The sequence below is a fragment of the Symphalangus syndactylus genome, chromosome 24, assembly GCF_028878055.3.
Source record: "Symphalangus syndactylus isolate Jambi chromosome 24, NHGRI_mSymSyn1-v2.1_pri, whole genome shotgun sequence".
Lineage (NCBI taxonomy): Eukaryota > Metazoa > Chordata > Mammalia > Primates > Hylobatidae > Symphalangus > Symphalangus syndactylus.
This window is the reverse complement of record NC_072446.2, coordinates 50,612,287-50,629,398: the sequence shown is the minus strand read 5'-3', so window position 1 is coordinate 50,629,398 and position 17,112 is coordinate 50,612,287. Positions and strand designations below refer to the sequence as shown.

Here is a 17,112-nt window from a genome sequence, read left to right as displayed (position 1 = left end):
TACCTCAGCCTCCTGAGTAGCTGTGACCACAGGCACATGCCACCATGCCCGGCTTATTTTTTAAATTTTTTGTAGAGACAGTGTCTCACTATGTTTCCCAGACTGGTCTCAAAGTCCTGTGCTCAAGTGATCTTGCCGCCTCAGCCTCCCAAATTTCTGGGATTACATGAGTGAGCCACCACGCCCTGCCACCAATTTCTTAAAAACCACAATCAGAACTTTTCCAAGATGAAAGAGATTATCTGAATAGCAGCCCTGAATTTGAAGAAAGAAACTGAATTTGGAATTGAGTGTGGTGGCTCATCCCTATAATCCCAGGGTTTTGGGAGGCTGAGGCAGGAGGATCAGTTGAGGCCAGGAGTTTGAGACCAACCTGGACAACACATTGAGACCCCTCCCTGTCTCTACAAAATAATTTTTTTTTTTTTTCTGCTGGGTGTGGTGGCTCACACCTGTAATCCCAGCACTTTGGAAGGCCCAGGTGGGTAGATCACTTGAGGTCAGGAGTTCGAGACCAGACTGGCCAACATGGTAAAACCCCGTTTCTACCAAAAAAATATTAGCCAGGCATGGTGATGTATGCCTGTAATCCCAGTTACTAGCAGGGCTGAGACAGGAGAATCACTTGAACCCAGGAGGTGGAGGTTGCTGTGAGCCGGGATAGCGCCACTACACTCCAGCTTGGGTGACAGAGCAAGACTCTGTCTCAAAAAAAAAAAAAAAAAAAAAATTAAATTAGAAATAAATTATATAAACTAAATTAGTAATAGAAAGATACAACAGAAAAATCTCCATACACTTGAAAACCAAACAACAAGTTTGAATAACTTATCCTGCTGTAGGTGCATACATGCCAAGGAGTTTATACCTGTTTTTATTAAACAAGATAATTTACATTTACCTGGGAGGGTCTGTGATAATGCTTCCCAAGGGAGCTCCACAGTGCTGGGTTGGAGCAGCAGTGGGGTGGGATGCTGGTGCAGAAGCCACTGCATGCCTGCAGCTCTTCCACAGCAGCCAGCGGCCCATGTCTCAGAGCCTGGAGGGCAAGACAGCGATGAATGGAAGTGGGCAGGTCACCTCCCCCTGGGAGGCCCTGCAGGAGGCAGGAGAGATGTGGGTGCAGATATGTTTTGAGTGACACCTGAGAGGCCGACGACTGGTAACCCAGATTCCCTCACAGGCAGAAGGCATGGCCTGGTGTGGAGCAAGCATGGAGGCGGGGGAAGCAGCCACAGGAAGAGCAGTCCTTCCTGAATGCAGCAGGGCCACAACTGAGCCCCACTACCCTTGTCACTATGGAAATGTCACGACTGTCAAGGAACCACCCAGAGCTTTCTCAGGAGCCTCGCTGGCACATCTGATTCTCTATCAAAGCTAGGTACTGCAGCCAGGCACGGTGGCTCACACTTGTAATCCCAGCACTTTGGGAGGCCAAGGTAGGAAGATCACTCAGAAGATGGAGGCCAGCCTGGCCAACATGGCAAAATCCTGTCTCCACTAAAAAAAAAAAAAAAAAAAAAAATTAGCTGGGCATGGTGGGTGCCTGTAGTCCCAGCTACTTGGGAGGCTGAGGCAGGAGAATCGTTTTAACGCAGGAGGCAGAGGTTGCAGTGAGCTGAGATTGGGCCATTGCATTCCAGCCTGGGCGACAGAGCAAAACTCTGTCTCAAAACAAAACGAAAGCTAGAAATTGCAGAGAAGAATTCATATAGACACCAACATGGTTTGGATCTGTGTCCTTGCCCAAATCTCATGTTCAACTATAATCCTCAATGCCGGAGGTGGGGCCTGGTGGGAGGCAACTGGATTGTGGGGGCGGTTTCTCATGGGTAAGCACCATCCCCCTGGTGCTGTTGTCAGGGTAGTGAGTTCTCATGAGATTTGGTTGTTTAAAGGTGTGTGGCACCTCCTTGCTTGCTCTCTCATGCTCATGCTCCCACTGTGTGAGCCACCTCGCTCCCCATTCACCTTCCGCCATGATTGGAAGCTCCCTGAGGCCTCCCCAGCAGAAGCTGCTATGCTTCCTGTACAGCTTGCAGAACCCTGAGCCAATTAAACCTCTCTTCTTTATAAATTACCCAGTCTAAGGTATTTCTTTATAGCAGTGCGAGAACGAACTAATACAGACACTTTTTTTTTTTTTTTTTTTACCCTTTCCAAAATGTCAGAGATCCTAGGCAAGTAGATAAGTAGATTTTTTTTTTTTATTTTTTTATTTTTTTGAGAAGGAGTTGCTCACTCTGTCACGCAGGCTGGCGTGCAGTGGCGCAATCTCAGCTCACTGCAACCTCCACCTCTCAGGCTCATGTGATTCTCCTGCCTCAGCCTCCCGAGTAGCTGAGACAGCAGGCACACACCACCATGCCTGGCTAATTTTTGTATTTTTTGTAAAGACGGGGTTTCGCCATGTTGGCCAGGCTGGTCTCGAACTCCTGGCCTCAAGTGGTCCATCCATCTCAGCCTTCCAAAGTGCTGAGATTACAGGTGTGAGCCACCACGCCCAGCAAAATCCCGGGCAAGTAGATGTTATTATTCTGAAAAAAACTGATGACTGCTCTATAAGTAGGTGCTGTCACCATGAAAGCTTCCCGTTCTCACTCATTAATGAGTAAGCCCCGACGGCTGGCTGGGTGAGGATGCCACAGCTTGCTATGACTATGATGTCTTTACTCCTGTAAGAACCATGTCAAAATATCCAGAAAAAGGAAGGCTGATCACATAAGGGGATAATCTTGCCTTTCATTATAATAAGCATGTTTCATAGGCACAGTACTGCTCATCATTAAGGAAACACAAATTAAAACAACTTAAGAAATGGTTTCCCTCCCTTCACCAGGGGCAAAGTGAGATGACTCCACGTGTCTGGCATGCCAGGGTCAAGGAGTGGGCCTGTGTGAGCCTGGCCAGCCCAGACCCTCCAGCACTCCTCGAAGGAGCCTGCTGGGAGGTTGTGATAAGAGAACTCAGTGCACACCTGCCCCAGCAGCAGCCTGAGTACACAGTGACAGGGCTGCAGGGAGGAAGGAAGGTGGAGACACTGTAGTCCAGAAAGAAGGAAAACAGGAAGACTTGGAAACTCTTCATGGAATGCTATTTAAAAGTTGCTTTAGGCTGGGCACCGTGGCTCACACCTGGAATCCCAGCACTTTGGGAGGCTGAGGCGGGTGGATCACTTGAGTTCAGGAGTTTCAGACCAGTGCGGCCAGCATGGTGAAACTCTGTCTCTACTAAAAATACAAAATTAGCTGGGCATGGTGGCACACGCCTGTAATCCCAGTTACTCAGGAGGCTGAGGCAGGAGAATCGCTTGAACCCTGGGAGGCAAAGGTTGCAGTGAACCAAGATCACACCACTGCACTCCAGCCTGGTCAAGAGAGTGAGACTCTGTCTAAAAAAAAAAAAAAAAGTTGCTTTAGCTCAGCAAAAAATCAAAATCCTAACAAAAGGGAGACATCATGGTATATATTTTCAACAGCACTGAAGCTAACAGGCCATGTACTGTGTCAACATGCAGACACCTGTCTGTAAAAACACTAACCAAGAGAACTCGGCAGAAGCCTAGCACAGACAGCTTTCAACTCTGCAGAACGCACGTGCAGACACAGGAGGACATGAGGACAGAACCTGCAGGGTCACCACAGCATCTTAGAAATACAGTCTGTTCCTTTAAGTTGCCTAAGTTTATACTCTTTTGAAGTGTTTGCACATTTTGCCATTCTGAGTAGTTTTTTTTTTTTTTTAATGAGACAATTGTTGCAATTTATTTTGTTTCAGTCAAGTGACCTTAAAGGTTGAGGGGAAAAAAAACGGCCCCAGGAGATTTTCTTAACACTCCCTCCCTGGGAGTGCAGTCCTGGGGCCCACTCTCTGAGCTGTCAGAGCCACTGGAGAGGTGTCTCTACCATTGACCCCTCACTACGGTGCTTGCTTTTGTAATTATCTTTTGATGATATAAAACTTGTATTTCTTGAGTGCTCATCATGTACTGGACACATTCCTAAGCACTTTGCAATTTATCCTTCTGAAGAAGGCACTATTATTACCCATTTTACAGGTGAGGAAATTGAGCCATAGAAGAGGCTAAGCAATTTACCCAAGGTCACAGATCCGGTAAGCGAACTCACAGTGAGTGATAACTCCAGAGTTGGAACACAAACCTTTACATACTGCCCCATACCTACTAACAGCACACATGCATATAAGGTAGTTTTGAATAGTTTTCTAAAAGTTTTCCATGAAATAAGTACAGGAATTCGATATCCAAAATACACGGAAAATGTGTCTTCCAGCTCTAAATCAACCTGAAAAGCCCTAGTGTCATGTAAGAATCTGTATTAGTAAACTGAATTATAAGGAAAGAATATTAACTTGCTTCCTCCTCAGAACAAAAAAGCAATACTTCAACCAAACATTCCATGTCCCGGTCCATTCTATCCATCTGTTATAAAACTGAGACACTTTGTCTTCCCCAGAACCTGGGTGTAACCTTTCTAGTTTCATGTTGACTATAAAGAAATAAAAGAATAGGCCAGGCGTGGTGGCTCACACCTGTAATCCCAGCACTTTGGGAGGCCAAGGTGGGTGGATCACCTGAGGTCTGAAGTTCCAGACCAGCCTGGCCAACATGGTGAAACCCTGTCTCTACTAAAAATACAAAAATTAGCTGGTCATGGTGGCACACACCTGTAGTGCCAGCTACTCGGGAGGCTGAGGCAGGAGAATTGCTTGAACCCGAGAGGCGGAGGTTGCAGTGAGACGAGATCACACCACTGCACTCCAGCCTGGGCACCAAGAGCAAAACTCCATCTCAAAAAACAAAAAATAAAGAATAAAATAACATAGCCTATAAAATCTATGTTGAAAAATCCTAAGAACAGTCTACCCCTTTTCTCATGATTATTGCAACTTTCATATCTGAAATTCCAGCCATGCAATTAGGAGCCTAGAGGCATAACACACAACACTGATGCTCTTCTATGCTCTCTACACGTATCCTAAAGTGCACAGACTCTGACAGAGGCCTGAATATTTGGGGTTTCTATTTCTAAAGAATGAGCCTGCTGTGAAGGTCAGTGTCAACACCAACAACTCAAAGGCCCTAAAAGAGGATTCAGAATTGCCCATCACCCTAAATGTAGATAAAACACAGCAGTCTGAGGAGCCCATTGATGGGAAAATTACCATATTTTGCTATTGCAACTACTTGAAGTCCATGCCAAACAAAATAAACTAAAATAAAATATTACAATCCTGGGCTGATGCAGTTTCCCCTGAGTCAACTAAAAAGACTTTGAATGGAACCATTTCTAAGTCTGACACACATGGAGTTCAAGGTCTGAGGAGACCTGAAAAGTTTCCAACATGGCGGTGACTAGGGACCCTGGAGCACACAAGAGCCCGGAGCATCAGGCCATAGCCTGTTCCATATAGCACACCTGTTCCTGGTGGTCAGGAATGAATTCCCTGCAAGCATCCAGTGTAAAAATCACCCAGAAACAGGAACCAGTAAGGGAAAGAAACCTGGGAAGGAGTGTGGGGAGTCAGGAAGCAGAGAAACCAGCCACACCCCTGCCCTTCACAGACGTCTACGCTCAGAGCTGTTTGTCTAAAGTTATCTGTTATTTGAATGATTCTAGTATAAATGACTGTTTCAAAAGTCCCCTATTTTAAATCACAGAATTTTAGAGCTTTATGGCACCTTAAATTCCCTTGTCCATTATCTTAACTGACTCGGGAAAACTATTCTCACTTGACAATGGAGAAAATGAAGCACAGACATCTGGATGCCAAAGTCATTTCAAGAAACAAAGCTAGTGTCTGTGCCATGGCATGGCTGGGCAAGGGCCTGTGCCCACCATCATCTTTTTTTTTCTATGAGAATGCTTTATTAGGCATAAAAATGCCATTGAAATGCTTTAAAATGCAACAGAAGGAGATGTGAAGACACAAAGAACAAGTACATAGTGACATATGGCTATCAGAACACACGAAGTAAAGAATCCACACCGCTTCCACCCTTTACCCAGAAAGGGAAGGATCCAGGCCACCTCCTCCTCATGCATGCCCCGCTTTACAGGAAGTGTCCGCATCTCCCATCCTAGACAGGTCCTGGAGCTCCTCCCGTTGGACCTTCTGGGGCCATCGGTGGCTAAAAATCAGGTTTCTGTTCCTTGAGGGAGGAAACAGAGGAAGCACACACAGATTGGCATGGTAGATAGAGGTACAGACAGAAATCCAGTCTGGAATATGTTGAGTTTAATGTAGCTACACGGCATGGGGGTGGAATCCTTGAATGTAGATGCGGGCATGAGGGGCTGAAAAAATGTCACATACAAAGCTCCTAAGAGTCTCCTTTTTTCCCACCTCCTCGCATAACAGAGCCAGAGAAAAACACAGTATTTCATCAAATTTGAGATGCCACTAATTCTAAGACAAATGATGACGAAAAACTGCTGTCAAAATGTGACCCAGTGCTAAGATGGCATCAGTTTTTAAATGTACCCCCAAGTCAAAAATATTATCATGCAAAGAAAAAAAAAGGTTTATCTTGGAATAGATGAAATACAGTAAACTTATTATTGGTTGGAGGTCTTTAGATGGCAGTGAATACAGGACTGACTTGTTATTCCAAAAAACTTTCAAAAGTATAGAAAATTTAAAAGAATAGGCCAGGTGCGGTGGCTCACACCTGTAATCCCAGCACTTTGGGAGGCCGAGGCAGGTGGATCATGAGGTCAGGAGATCGAGACCATCCTGGCTAATATGGTGAAACCCCGTCTCTACTAAAAATACAAAAATTAGCCGGGCGTGGTGGCAGGCGCCTGTAGTCCCAGCTACTCCAGAGGTTGAGGCAGGAGAATGGCATGAACCCAGAAGGCGGAACTTGCAGTGAGCCGAGATCACGCCACCAGACTCCAGCCTGGGCGACAGAGCGAGACTCTGTCTCAAAAAAAAAAAGAATAGGCCGGGTGGGGTAGCTCATGCCTGTAATCCCAGCACTTTGGGAGGGCAAGGTGGATGGATCACGAGGTCAGGAATTCGAGACCAGGTCGGCCAACATGGTGAAACCCCATCTCTACTAAAAAGTAAAAAATTAGCCGGGCATGGTGGCGTGTGCCTGTAATCCCAATTACTCAGGAGGCTGAGGCAGGAGAATCGTTGGAACCCAGGAGGCAAAGGTTGCAGTGAGCCGAGATCGCACCATCCAGCCTGGGCAACAGAGCAAGACTCAGTCTCAAAAAAAACAAAACAAAACAAAAAAAAACTTGTAAGAATAGTACAAAAAATTCTCCAATACTCCCTCACCTGGCTGGCTTCACCACCTGTTTCCACTTTTCCCCCTTTATCACGACCATTTTGTCATTTTCTCTCCCTCACTTCCTCCCTCCCTCCATATCATCTATCTACCCCTACTCCTCTCCTTCTCCATTTGAAATCGGGTATCAGACTTTGTGCCCCTGTATCCCTAAATAGTTCAAAATGTATTCACTAAGCTCAAGGAGACAGTCACAGTACAACAAGCTAGGGAAATTTGACATTTATACAATCCATCATTCAGATCAAATTCTGTCCACGGTGCCAACAATGTCCTTTACAGCTATCTTTTTCACCCTAGTCCAGGTTCCAATTCAGAGACAAGCACTGTACACAGTTTTCCTGTCCCTTTAAACCAGACCATTTTCTCAGTCTCTGTTTCTTAACTTTGAAATTTTTGGAGTACACACAGGCAGGGCATTTTGTAGAATGTCCCAGAGTCTGTCTGGTGTCTGCATAATTAGATTCAGGGGTGGCAGGAACACCTGGGTCAGGTGTGTCCTTGGCACATCTCATGGGGGGCACAGATGTCTCATAACTGGTGACAGTAACTGCAATCGCTTGGTTAGCATGGTGACTGCAACAGGGTAGTCACCTTTATGTGAGTTTCAATTATGAGAAGTTTATTCATTTTTATTTTATTTTACTTTTTTGAGACAAGATTTTGCTCTGTTACCCAGGCTGGAGTGCGGTGGTGCATCTCCACTCACTGCAGCCTCCACTTCCCATGCTCAAGTGATCCTCCTATCTCAGCTTCTCAAGTAGCTTGGACCACAGGCACATGCCATTGCACCTAGTTAATTTTTCAATTTTTTTTGGTAGAGATGGGGTTTCAGTACATTGCTCAGGTTGGTCTCGAACTCCTGAACTCAAGAGATCCTCTCACCTCAGCCTCCCAAAGTTCTGGGATTACATGCATGAGCCACCGTGCCAGCCTGAGAATTTTAAGTGGTAAAAGTCTACAATTATAAGAGTCTTACTTTATGTGCACAGTTGGAAATAATAAAAATTCAATAAGAATTAAAAAGCTGTGCAACAGTGTACACTATCAACTACAGTTTAAAACTTTTGCCACAGAGCAAGGCCTGGCTGGTCTTGAACTATGCAGGCTGTGGACTGTATCCACTTCGGACCCGCCCCTGCAAACGTCCTGCTTGACACAGTTTCCTGAGGAACCGTACCAGAAATCAGTACAGGCCATTAATGTAGATTGTGGGGTTCCAAAATTGGGCATCCATGTTTCTGTCCCTACCCAGAGTCGGGGAAAATCTCAGCCTGTCACTTACCTTCATTTGGGGCCTTGGAGAGCAGTGACACCGTTGCCTGAAGCAGGGAGCTAACTGGCTGGGCTGCCGCCCAGGCGGGCAGATCACTTGAGGTCAGGAATTTGAGACCAGCCTCTGGAGTCCCTGCTGGTCATCCCAGGACCGTGGGTACTCAGTTTTACTCACTGGTCCACATAGAGACACGCGTCCTGAAGTCTGTTCAAGGCCCTGCCCCCTCTCCTGTGTTGGAGACCTGGCACGCTACCCACTTCTGCCTGCCTGGTTTTGTCCTCCTCCCAAGCATGGCTGGAAGCCCCAAGGCCACGTGGCCAGACAGTCCAGCACACGCTTCCTCAGGTCACCTGAGTACAGGACAGGCAGAGGCCTTCCAGATACAAGGAGCTCTCCCTGGGGTTGGGACAACCTACTCAAAATCTGCACCAGGCAGACTCTCCCTGTTGATTTTTAAATAATTAATAGCTGTTTACTACATTCCTATGCCCTTGAAACGAAAACTCCAAGTTAGTGAATATTTCACTATATTGACTGATGCTGGTTCCCATGTTTAGGGTCTGACACCCTTGGCTCTAAGGGGAACCTGGAGGTCTTCTTTGTGAATGGAGCTCCTGTGAGGTCCATCCTGGCGGGGGAGCCCACCACCCCTCTTTGTGTGGGGCCAGCAGAAGCTCTGGGCTTGTTATTGTCCCAGTCCCAGGAACAGACTCATTTTTCTGAAATATTTTCTTTTCTTTTCTTTTTTTTTTTTTTTGAGATGGAGTTTCACTCTTGTTGCCCAGGCTGGAATGCAATGGCGCGATCTCGGCTCACTGCAACCTCTGCCTCCCAGGTTCAAGAGATTCTCCTGCCTCAGCCTACCGAGTAGCTGGGATTATAGGCATGTACCACCACATCTGGCTAATTTTGTATTTTTAGTAGAGATGGGGTTTTTCCATGCTGGTCAGGCTGGTCTTGAACTCCCAACCTCAGGTGATCTGCCTGCCTCGGCCTCCCAAAGTGCTGGGATTACAGGCGTGATTCTTTTTATTTTTAGACAGAATCTCACTCTGGCGCCCAGGCTGGAGTGCAGTAGCGCAATCTTGGCTTACTGCAACCTCCGCCTCCCAGGATCAAGCGATTCTTCCACGTCAGCCTCTGGTGTAGCTGGGATTACAGGCATGCCCCACCACACCTAGCTAATTTTTTTGTTTTTGGTAGAGATGGGGTTTCACCATGTTGGTCAGGCTGGTCTCAAATTCCTGACCTCAAGTGATCTGCCCACCTCGGTCTCCCAAAGTGCTGGGATTACAGGTATAAGCCACCTCGCCCAGCCCTGAAATGTTATTTCCATGGGCGCACACACGCACACAAAGCCCACAAAAAGCAAAGCACAATTCATTAAGTCCTCAATACTCTTGCTTAAAAATGGAATTTGATCAGCCGGGCGCAGTGGCTCACACCTGTAATCCCAGCACTTTGGGAGGCTGAGGCAGGCGGATCATGAGGTCAGGAGATCGAGACCATCCTGGCTAACACAGTGAAACCCCGTCTCTACTAAAAATACAAAAAATTAGCCGGGCATGGTGGCGGGCGCATGTAGTCCCAGCTACTCAGGAGGCTGAGGCAGAAGAATGGTGTGAACCTGGGAGATGGAGCTTGCAGTGAGCGGAGATCGCCCACTGCACTCCAGCCTGGGGGTGACAGAGCGAGACTCTATCTCCAAAAAAAAAAAAAAAAAAAAAAAAAAAGGAATTTGATCAAGCAGTAAAGTTCAAGCAAAATTAAATTAAATTACATTACATGGAGTCATGTACATGCCTGTAGTCCCAGCTACTTGGGAGGCTGAGGTGGGAGAATGCTTGAACCCAGGAGTTCAAGTCAAGCCAGGCAACACAGTGAAACCCTGTCTCTAAAACATAAATAAAATAAGAATGGGACTTTGAGCTAACAGTCCTCAATACTGCTTCTCAACCAGCATGTGTAGACAGGATCACATAAGTCACAGCTTTTCTCTAGCACTGAAAATACCTCATTTTCTTGTTAAGGTAAAGAAATGATATAGTCCCTCGGAGGCAGTAAGGGATGCTGGAAACCCCACTGTGTTCGGAGGCACAGCGGGGGACATGGAATCTGCAGAGCCTTTCCAGACCGGAGCACCCCTGACCTCCATGTGACCCTGAGCATGTTATTATCCTCTCTGACCCTTGCACTCTCTGTGTGTGAGATGGGGGCAACAGCACACCCCAGCTCAGCCTCCTGCTGTGAGTACTCTGTAAAAGAATTTAACAAGAACACTGAGAACAGTGCCTGGCACCTACTGAACGCTCATTCAAAATTTAAAAACAAAACACCAGGAGACCTGAGCTCCATTTCTGGCAGCCACAACCAGTGTACAAGTAGTGCATGGGGACTGGGCACAGGTGACATGCTACCTGTATGGTGAGGCTCACACAGCCCCCACTGACCAGGCACCCAAAAGCCTGTCCTTCCTGTCCCCACACCCCCACACCACCTTGCCTCTGGAGACAGCCGGGGGAGGCCTCCTGGTGACTGGCTCAAATGGCCCAGGACTCCACTACCCTGGCTGGGGGCACCAGCTGTCACTCCTCATTCTTCAGAGAGGCACAGAAGCCACAGAAGCCAAGCTCCCTCTCCCCACGGATGTCAGAGGCTGTGTGCAGAAGAGGAGCCACCTGGGTCCCTCAGGGCCACTTCAACCATGGAGCAGCCCATCCTGAGGTCTTCTGTGAACTCCCTGTGTATTTAAGCCAGACTGAGTTGGGTTTTCCAACACTAGTGGCTAAAATATCCTAACTGATACACTCTACAAATGTAAAATTCTTTACCAGAGGCTTAAAAACTGAGAGATTTTGAAGAGTGATTGCCCCTCAGGTCTCTGACCACTCTTAGAAACTCCAACAAACCAAAATCATTACTTTACTCAACAAAGTAGATCCAAAAATAAGGTTATAAGAGGATGTGTGGGCCGGGCACAGTGACTCAAGCCAGTAATCCCAGCACTTTGGGAGGCCAAGGCAGGCGGATCACCTGAGGTCAGGAGTTCGAGACCAGCATAGCCAACGTGGTGAAACCCTGTGTCTACTAAAAAATACAAAAATTAGCTGGGCGTGGAGGTGGACGCCTATAATCCCAGCTACTCAGGAGGCTGAGACAGGAGAATCGCTTGAACCCAGCAGGCAGAGGTTGCGGTGAGCCAAGATTGCACCATGGCACTCCAGCCTGGGCGACAGAGTGAGACTCCATCTCAAAAAAAAAAAAAAAAGTAACGATTGCCTCTTATGAGATACAAAGTAACAATCAATGCACAAAAATTGGTATATCCTAGAGGTTCTCAAACTTGATTGCTTCAGAGGTACCTAGAGAGCTCTGCTGTTTCAGAAACTAACAAATGACTTTGACTCCAGGGAGACTATACAGCAGTCCTGGGGGAAACGGGTCACCTCGCTTGGAGGATGATGGAAGGCTCCATTATCTTTCTGAAGTCCGAGGAAAGACAATCCGGGTTCAGAGAGGGGAGTACAACCAGCCAGCGCCAGAAGCATTCTCGAACCTAGGTCAAAAAAGGATGAAAATACAAGCCATGCTCCAAAAGACTCCTCTGTCCCAGAAAATTGTCTGTCCATTCACAAACAACAATAATCAGAATCTAGGAGGCTCAAAGTTACCCCAAGGTGGGAGAAGGAAAGCCTGCCTCTAAATAGCTCCAGGTAGAGTATGACCCAAACTTTTGGCCTCTGCTTGTGACTAACCAAATGTCTTGGCCTTGAGCCTGAATTCCTAATCTGCACTTGAAGCCAAGGACTAAGCTAAACTCAAACCTAGATTCCAGTTACAGCCACCGCCCTTAACTACTTACACAATAAGCAAGGAATGGAACAGCAAAGTGGCCACAGCGCTGGAAATGCCTTCCAGGGCAGAGGACGCTATTACCTGCAGCCAGGAAGCCATGCCAGTTCAGGTGTGAGGCCAAGACACTGCTCCTGTTTTTGCTTCCTGCTTCCACATCTGTCCTGTGCCAGGAAAGAGGAAAGCTATCTAGTAGCTACCTGCTCATCGCAAGATCCAAAAGTAGGCTGGATGCAGTGGCTCATGCCCGCAATCCCATCAATTTGGGAAGCAAAGGCAGGTGGCTCATTTGAGGTCAGGAGTTTGAGACCAGCCTGGCCAACATAGTGAAACTCTGTCTCTACTAAAAATACAAAAATTAGCTGAGCGTGGTGTCAGGCACCTATAATCCCAGCTACTCAGGAGGCTGAGGCAGGAGAATCGCTTGAACCCAGGAGGCAGAGATTGCAGTGAGCCAAGATTGTGCCACTGCACTCCAACCTGGGTGACAAAGCGAGACTCCTTCTCAGTTAAAAAAAAAAAAAAATCCAAAGTAAATGTCCACCGTAGAAAGAATGTGCTCACAGAGCCCCGCTCACGTGCCCTAAGTCTCAAATGCCACATGTGCCATCTTCTAAAAAAGTTAAAAAGAGCCATTAGTGGTTTAAATGATGACAGATTGAGCCGGTCTGCATTGGCAAATAAAAGTGGGATATGTGTGTTTATATAAAGTTCAGGTGCAATAAAAATTAGAGGATAACTCTTTTTTGTAGAATGAGAAAATAGCAAGCCTTCTCCAAGGAACTTGAACTCACTGTAAAAGGGGAAGCTACAGACACAGTTGGAACTCTGCCATTCTTGTTATTCTATTTTCCATCACCAAATGCTCAAAGGACACCCTAACATTAAAAGACTTACAACATGCTCTTAGCAAATGACCATATCAATTCACCCACCTCAGAGCAGTCCTATAAATCACAACATATGGGGTAAGTATGAGTTACCGAAAAAGTTTCCATTGAAGTTAATGTAAACTGCTCAATTAAATTTTGCTTATGTCCGGCCGGGCGTGGCGGCCCATGCCTGTAATCCCAGCACCTTGGGAGGCTGAGGCGGGTGGATCACGAGGTCAGGAAATGGAGACCATCCTGGCCAACATGGTGAAACCCCATCTCTACTAAAATACAAAAAATTAGCTGGGCGTGGTGGTGCACTCCTGTAATCCCAGCTACTCAGGAGGCTGAGGCAGGGGAATCGCTTGAACCTGGGAGGTGGAGATAGCAGTGAGCCGAGATCGCGCCACTGCACTCCAGCCTGGCAACAGAGCGAGACTCCATCTCAAAACAAACAAACAAACAAACAAACAAAAAAACCTTTTTGCTTAAGTCCTATCTATTCCTCTATAAAGTGCTTTCTTTCTAATTTGATGGAGTTAAACGTTATCTGAGGTCAGGTGTGGTGGCTCATACCTGTAATCTCAGCATTTTGGGAGGCTGAGGCAGGTGGAACACTTCAGCCCAGGAGCTGGAGACCACCCTGGGCAAGACTCCCGGCTCTACATTAAAAAAAAAAAAAATCTGAAGTCCAAGTTCCTTGGAGAAGGCCTGCTATTTTCTCATTCTACAAAGAAGAGTTATTCTCTAATTTTTATTGCACCTGAACTTTACATAAACACACATACCACTTTTATTTGCCAATACAGATCAATTCATTCTGTCATCATTTAAACCACTAATAGATGATGTATAAGTCAAACGAAAGGGACAAGCATGAAAGTAGACTGCTTCTCTAACACCTGGGCATTTTCCTTTTAATATACAATCATTCTTGCACACAGTTCATAAAACTGCTAGGCTGCTGATTCAGTGTTCTGTTTAACAGATGAGTTTTAACTACTTAAAAAAAAAAAAATAAAACTCTGCTTTCTACAACTATCTGATCTTCGACAAACCTGACAAAAACAAGCAATGAGGAAAGGATTTCCTATTTAATAAATTGTGCTGGGAAAACTGGCTAGCCACATGCAGTAAACAGAAACTGGACCCCTTGCTTACACCTTATGCAAAAATTAACTCAAGATGGATTAAAGACTTAAATGTAAAACCCAAAACCATAAAAAACCTAAAAGAAAACCTAGGCAATACTATTCAAGATATAGGCATGGGCAAAGACTTCATGACTAAAACACCAAAAGCAATGGCAACAAAAGCCAAAACTGACAAATGGGATCTAACCTAAGAGCTTCTCCACAGCAAAAGAAACTCTTCAGAGTGAACAGGCAACCTACAGAATGGGGTAAAAATTTTGCAATCTACCCTTCTGACAAAGGTCTAATATCCAGAATATACAAGGAACTTAAATTTACAAGAAAAAAACAACCCCATCAAAAAGTGGGCAAAGGATATGAACAGACACTTCTCAAAAGAAGACATTTATGCAGCCAACAAACATATATATAAAAAAAGCTCATCATCACTGGTCATTAGAGAAATGCAAATCAAAACCACAATGAGATACCATCTCACACCAGTTAGAACGGTAAGTATTAAAAAGTAAGGAAACAACAGATGCTGGAGAGGCTGTGGAGAAATAGGAATGCTTTTATACTGTTGGTGGGAGCGTAAATTAGTTCAACCATTGTGGAAGACAGTGTGACGATTCCTCAAGGATCTAGAACCAGAAATAACATTTGACCCGGCGATCCCATTACTGGGTATATACCCAAAGGATTATAAATCATTCTACTATAAAGACACATAAACATGTATGTTTATTGCAGCACTATTTACAATAGCAAAGACTTGGAACCAACCCAAATACCCATCAATGATAGACTGAATAAAGAAAATGTGGTACATATACACCATGGAATACTACGTAGCCATAAAAAAGAATGAGTTCATGTCCTTTGCGGGGACATGCATAAAGTGGGAAGCCATCACTCTCAGCAAACTAACACAAGAACAGAAAACCAAACACCGCATGTTCTCACTCATAACTGGGAGTCGACAATGAGAACACATGGATACAGGGAGGGTAACATCACACACCTCACACACCGGGACCTGTCGGGGCGGGTGGGGGGCAAGAGGAGGGAGAGCATTAGGACAAATACCTAACGTATGTGGGGCTTAAAATCTAGAAGACGGGTTGATCGGTGCAGCAAACCATCATGGCACATGTATACCCATGTAACAAACCGGAACGTTCTGCACATGTATCTCAGAATTTAAAGTAAAATAAAATTAAAAAACGAAAACAAAACAAAACAAAACAAAAACTTGGCCGGGCGCAGTGGCTCACGCCTGTAATCCCAGAACTTTGGGAGGCCGAGGCAGCTGGATCACCAGCTGGAACTCCTGAGAGTTCGAGACCAGCCTGGCCAACATGGTGAAACCCCTATCTCCACTAAAAACACAAAAAATTAGCTGGGCGTGGTAACAGGCGCCTGTAATCCCAGCTACTCGGGAGGCTGAGGCAGGAGCATCGCTTGAATCCGGAAGGCAGAGGTTGCAGTGAGCCGAGATGGTGCCATTGCACTACAGCCTGGGCAACAAGAGTGAAACTTCGTGTCATAAACAGCAACAAGAACAACAACAACAAGAACAAAAACTCTGCTTTTAAAAGTATTTTAAGTACAGTATGAAAAACCTGGAAGTCATAGCAAAGGCCTCTAAGAAGAAACTTACCACTACTCATGATCCCTCTTACTACTGACCTTGAAAATCACTTGCCCTTCTCCAAAGCCCCGCCAGCTTCATGGGTCTCTTCCTGAACCTCCTCCCTTGTTCCAGGGCTTGGCCTAAGTCTCACAGAGCAGAAAGAAACGTGGCCACCCTTCCTCACGTGAGTCCTGTGCAAACATACAGCCCTACACAGAGCTCCTAACAATGGGGCATCAGTACCCAGGCACGATCGATGAGTATGAACCCAACGCGATCAGACTCCCACATGGTGTGACTGCGCGCACAGGCGGGAGGAAAGGGGCGAATCTGCAAAACGAGTACAACAGATAAAATTCGCAACAGACTTCTCCACCCTTTCAATCAACCGTCCCAAGCGCCACGAACGCGGGTCCTGCTCCGTGGGGGGCCGCAGCCACACTGGCGGGAGGGAATCCTGGGCCTCGACCGGACGCCGGCGGCGCCAAGATAAACGGCCCGCACTGGGCAGACGGCGAGCACCGCGGAGCTCGGCACCGCGGGGGACCCCGGCCAAGGCCGCCCGCCTCAGGCCGAGCCTCGGGGCTGTGCTGGACCCCGGCCCTCGTTCCCACGGCGCCCGCGCCGCCGCCGTCGGGAAACCCGGTTTTCAAGCGTTCGGCCCAGCGGGCGCGGTATTTTAGGGCGTGACCCCCGCCCCGCCCTCGAGGGCGACCGGAAGAGCAGGCACCACGGCAGATGCGCCAAGTCTGCGCCGCGCACCGCGAGGAGCACCGGAGGCCGCGCTCCCGGAGCCGGGTCTGGTGACTGAGGCGCGAGTCGCGACGCAGGGGCAGCCCCGGACTTTCGACCCCACCAGCCGCCTGAATGGCCCGCCGGACGCCCAGGCTCCGCTCACCTGGGAGGCGCCTCCGCCGTCCGCCCGCGCGGGGCCAGGAGCGCGGCACCACCCCCGTCCCGCCGGCCGCTCTTTGTGTCTGGAGGCTGCGACGCAACACTCCTCCTGGCCTCTAGGCGCCGCCCCC

The 17,112-nt window shown here is 47.1% G+C and overlaps 1 protein-coding gene across 3 annotated transcripts in view; it reads right to left on the bottom strand.

Moving 5' to 3' along the window:
• Positions 1-17,112, bottom strand: part of NINL (ninein like) — a 140,517-nt gene extending 123,405 nt beyond the window's left edge. For all 3 annotated transcript variants that reach the window (XM_055265603.2, XM_055265608.2, XM_055265610.2), the window contains exon 1: positions 16,986-17,112. The gene's annotated coding sequence lies outside the window, so the exon portion shown is untranslated. The remainder of the gene's footprint in view (positions 1-16,985) is intronic.